The sequence below is a fragment of the Crocuta crocuta genome, unplaced genomic scaffold (assembly GCF_008692635.1).
Source record: "Crocuta crocuta isolate KB4526 unplaced genomic scaffold, BGI_CrCroc_1.0 scaffold89, whole genome shotgun sequence".
Classification (NCBI taxonomy): domain Eukaryota; kingdom Metazoa; phylum Chordata; class Mammalia; order Carnivora; family Hyaenidae; genus Crocuta; species Crocuta crocuta.
This window is the reverse complement of record NW_027551559.1, coordinates 6,821,156-6,826,301: the sequence shown is the minus strand read 5'-3', so window position 1 is coordinate 6,826,301 and position 5,146 is coordinate 6,821,156.

Here is a 5,146-nt window from a genome sequence, read left to right as displayed (position 1 = left end):
TGCGGGGGAGGGAGCGGAACCCCAGGTGCGGGGGAGGGAGCGGAACCCCTCCTGCAGGGGAGGGAGCGGACCCCCCGGTGCGGGGGAGGGAGCGGACCCCCGGTGCAGGGGAGAGTGGACCTGCCTTGGGGGCTGAACGAGGCTGGCATCCAGGGACCTCTGGAGCTGCCACCATCACCCTGGGGACAGGGAGGGCCGGTCGCCTCCACCGCCTGTCAGCCGTGGATCGTGAGGCCCCGGGGATCTGATTGTTAGGTGTGCGGCCGCGTCATGAGTGGGGCGATTCTGGTGAGCGCTCTCCAGACAGACACCGGCGCCCCAAGTTTGCGGTGGGTGGATACTTCCTGTCTGGTGAGGGGGAAGCAGAGAACTTGCTTCAGAGTCTCTCCGGTTTTCCTTCCAGTGATGCCCACCGCCCTGTGCCTGTTGAAGCCGTGGAGAGCGGGGGTGGGACCGGCATGTCGGGGGGGCCTTGTTCNGGGTGTCCCGGCCCCTCCCGCCCGCCCTGCCCTGGGGCGGCAGGTGACAGGCCGGGCCCACGGGGATGGAGGGCCACGCGCCGCTCAGCCGGCCGCCCCTCCCCAGTGGACAGGACACCACGAGCGAGGTGTCCCAGAAATTCCTGCTGCTTCTCAGAAGCAGCCTGTCCCCAGGACCCAGTCTTCTGCACATCCGACAGGTGGAACCAAATGATCTTGAAAGACGTCTCAGGTCATCACTGCCCAGCTCTCCCTCGCTTTGGGGCGATATAATCCAGGTCACCAACCACACGGGGTTCCTGGTTCCCCCCCACGCCCCTGCTGACCCTCTCCCACTTCGGGACAAAGGTGAAGGCAGCACCCAGCCCCTCACAAAGGGGGGTGCTGCATAGCAGTTGGGAGGGTGAGCAGGAAGTTCTGTTCGGACAGGAAGTGGGCTTTCCTGAACATCGGGTATTTGGGAACAGGTGAGGAGATTGCAGCAGGGGACACCAAGATCTAGGTCCTTGGACCCTGGAAGTGTTTGGGGGGAGTGAACATGGCCTGACCCCTCGTCTGACCCAGGAAGGCTTCCCACCCATGGCCCAAGTGCCACCCTGAGTGATCAAGGGTGCTGGGGGCACTTGGGTGTCAAGGACACGGGGGCTCATTGGACCACGGAGGGCAGGGTGGGCCCCGACCGTGAGGATGGAGGGGCTTGGCGCCTACAGGAGAGCGGGGCGGCAGCCGCGCTGCATGCAGGAAGCCTGAAATCCCATCTGCCTTGAAGGCGGGGCCCCCTCAACCTCCCCACCTGCCTTTCGGCTTCTGGGGCCCCATTGGATGGGCTGTGGTCCCAGAGGGCTTCTCTGGCCCCTTCGGGGACTTGCCTGATCTGCTGGGACGACACTGACCCTCCGCTGGGGTAGAGCTCCAAGTTACCCGCCCCAGGAACCTCCGATTCCTGGGAGTCCTATGGGCTTCCTGGGGCCACGTCTGGGCTGCATGAGGGGCCCGGCTTTGGAGTCCCCCAGGGCTGGGGCTGCGCGGCCGCGGCATCCAGGACCAGCACCTCCTCCGAATTCTCACAGAGGCACCGCGTGGACTTCCGGGGGGCGGGGCAGCCGGGGGCAGGCACGGCGGTACTGGGGTGGCGTCTCCCTGGGCAGCGTTGGCGGTGAGCCGTGGTCTGGTTCCCCGGCTGCCCTGTGCCTCTGGAGCAGCTGCTACGTTAAGGCCTCCGGGGACAGGATGGGGCCCACGGGGCTCTCAGAGCTTTTCCGCAGCCAGCCCGGGAGAGGACTGCGCAGCCCCTGAAGAGCCGAGCGGGTCAAGCACAGTGCTCCGCTGTGGCCGCGAGAACTGGTGGTGTGACCGGCCTGTGCATACACTGGTCCGGGCAGGGCTACGGGGATGCTGGCGTCCACCCCACCCCAGGTCCTCGGTCTTTCTGCGACAGCTGGGAGCCCTTGTGAGAGCACCACTGCGTCTCCACGCCCCATCTGAGGTCACCTTCTCCATGAAGCCCCCCTGTTCCTAGCCTGGCTCTTGCAGGCAGGATCGATGACTGTAGAAGAATTGCCCGGGGGCTCCTGGGGGGCTCAGTCGGTTAGGTGTCCGACTTTGGCTCAGGTCCTGATCTCATGTTTGTGAGTTCGAGCCCCGCGTCGGGCTCTGTGCTGACAGCTCAGAGCCTGGAGCCTGCTTCAGATTCTGTGTCTCCCTCTCTCTCTGCCCCCACCCACTTGTGCTCTGTCTCTCTCCATCTCTCAAGAATAAATAAATACTAGGGGCACCTGAGTGGCTTAGTCGGTTGAGCGCCTGACTTTCGCTTAGGTCATGATCTCGCGGTTGGTGGGTTCGAGCCCCGCGTCGGGCTCTGTGCTGACTACCAGCTCGGAGCCTGGAGCCTGTTTCAGTCTGTGACTCCCTCTCTCTCTGACCCTCCCCTGCTCACGCTGTTTCTCTCTCTCCTAGAAATAAATTAAAATATTAAAAAAAAAAAAAAAGAATAAATAAATACTAAAAAAACCTTTTATAATTAAAAAAGGAATTGCACACTTGCCCCCCTCCCCCATTCCTGGGATGGCACCCTGCTTCAGACTCCATCTGGGGAAGGCTTGATGATGCGATCTGATGGAATGAGTGTTAATGGTCAGTGGTGTGTAGGCATGTGTGCACCCACCTATATGGGTGTGCTTGCATGTGTGTGCACCCACCTATATGGATGAGCATGTGTGTGTGCACACCTATATGTGCATGTGTGTGCACCCACCTATATGGGTGAGCATGCAAGTGCACACACCTTTTTGGGTGAGCATGTGTGTGCACACACCTATATGGGCGTGCGTGTGTGCACACCTACATGGGCGTGCATGCGTGTGTGCACACCTATACAGGCGTGCATGTGGCAGGAAAATACACAGTTAAAGTCAACGGAGAGCCTGTCAACAGTCACCCAGGGGCCTGCGATGGGGCCTGTTGATTGTCTCGTCTTATAAGTGCATTTTCTCCCTGAAACCATTTCAGCTAAATTTCTGTTTGACAGGGTTTCAAGTGGAACCCTGACCTAGAAAATAACAGGAACGTTGTTAATCTTTCCAACGTAACCTTTCCATCCTGACTTGACCTTTCCCTTCTTGACATGAAGGACGAGAGTCGGCTCCTGGCTGGTATTGATTGAAGGAGATTACACGGGCCGGGCTCCAGAGGACCAGCTCCTCGCGGCGGAAGGGAGGTGGCCCTGGAGAGGAGGCGTCCAGCCAGAAGCACAGCCCCTTCCCGGTCCCACACACAGCACACTAGGGGTGCACGCGGGCTCACTGTGCCCCAGGCACCGCGCTGAGCATTCAGCTCCTGCTGGTGTATCTAAATGCACACCACGCCCCAGGACACAGCGCTGGTAGTATCAGCAGGGGAGGGGGAGAAGGTGGGAGATGTAGGTGACCCCCCTTCCCCGAGACCCCCACCGGCAGCTCAGTGGCCTCTGCTCCAGGCCTCCGGGCGTGCCTCTTCTGTCCCTTTAGTGCAGCAGGTGCATGGGGCTGGGAGGGTACTGGGGGCCACAGGGCCTAGAAAGCCTAGGCAAACACGGCTGTTCTGCAGAGAGCTCACCAGACTGTTCTAGCGTCCCCAGGCCGCCCTAACAAAGTGCCACAAGCTGGCGGGCCCTGCTCTTTCCGAAGTTCCCAGGGGATGGCCTGCCCGGCCTCTTCCAGCCCGTCCCGGCGGCTGGCAGTCCCTGGTGGGCCCCGGCCTGGGGACACCTCGCTGCGATCACTGCCTTCATCTCCCCACGGTCACCTTCCCTCTGTGTCTGTGTCGTGTCCTAATTGCCCTCCTCTTCTCAGGACACCGATTTGGGGTTAGGGCCCCCCTAATCTGGTAAGACCTCTGTTTAATTTACCAAGACCCTATTCCCCATCAACATCCTACTGTGAGGTTCCTGGTGGGTGTGAATTTGGGGAGGGTACTATTGAACCCTGTACACCAACCCACTGCTCTCTCTCCCCAGAGCTCGTCAGCTTGGCCGCGGTGACAGACGGCACGGGCTGGGTGCCTTCCACGGTGGACTTTTGCTTCTCGTGGTTCTGGAGCTGGAGGTCCAAGACCAGCCGTCAGCAGACTTGGTTCCTGGCTGGTGCGTGGTGGCGCCTCACTGTCCTCATGTGGCTTTTCCTTGGTGCTTGCCTGTCCCTCCAAACCTAACCACCTACCACAGCCCCACTCCAAACACCATCCCGATGGAGGCAGGGCTTCCACGGGAACTCTGGGACACAAACACACCGCCATGACGCTCCCTCCCTCCGGCCTTCAGTTGAGGTAAGCAGTGGTTTGTTGGTGGACGTGGCCATGGGGCCAGCTTCTGTAGACATCGCCTCCTCATGCCAGCAAAGAAGGACGCGCACAGCGCTGAGGGCTGATGAGGGGGAAGACTCAGGGTGCTGCGGGGGAGTGAGGGGTGAGGGGTCACGTCTGTAGCAGTGCATTCCTCTGGGCACCAGTGATCCTAAGGCCTGACGCATCCTTGGCCTCATGGGGAGCAGACATTGGGTCTGCATCTTCAGGGTGCATCCACGGACCTTTCCCCTGCCCCTAGGGGTGTCCAGTGTTCCTACTGAGAGGCCACGGTGGATGTCACATGCAGCCTCGTGACTGGCCTGGGGTTTCAATGCAGACATTTGGGGCGAGGGTGAACCGGCTCCTTTCCGATCTCCGCCACAGCACGTGGAGTCAGGACGGGCTCCTGCTTGGGAAGGGCTCGAGGTCTGGAGCTGGCCAGCCTGCTGGGGGGTCCAGCCCATCATCTCCTAGATGGGGTCTCAGCCTGGGACCTCTCTTGTCTGTAAAATGGGGATAAAATAATATCTGTGTGCCTCATGGGTTGGGGTGAGGATGGAGAGGCAGTTCCTGTTCAGAGTAAGTGCTCACTGCCACTCCGTTATTCCTCCTTCCCCGCTGTGTCCACTCGCACTTCACCCGCTAATGTCTTTTTTCTAACATTTATTCATTTTTGAGAGACAGAGCATGAGTGGGGGAGGGGTAGAGAAAGAAGGAGACAGAATCCAAAGCAAGATCCAGGCTCTGAGCTGTCAGCACAGAGCCCTATGTGGGGCTCAGGCCATGAGATCATGACCTGAGCCACAGCTGGACGCCTAACCGACCGGGCCACCCAGGCGCCCCTTCAC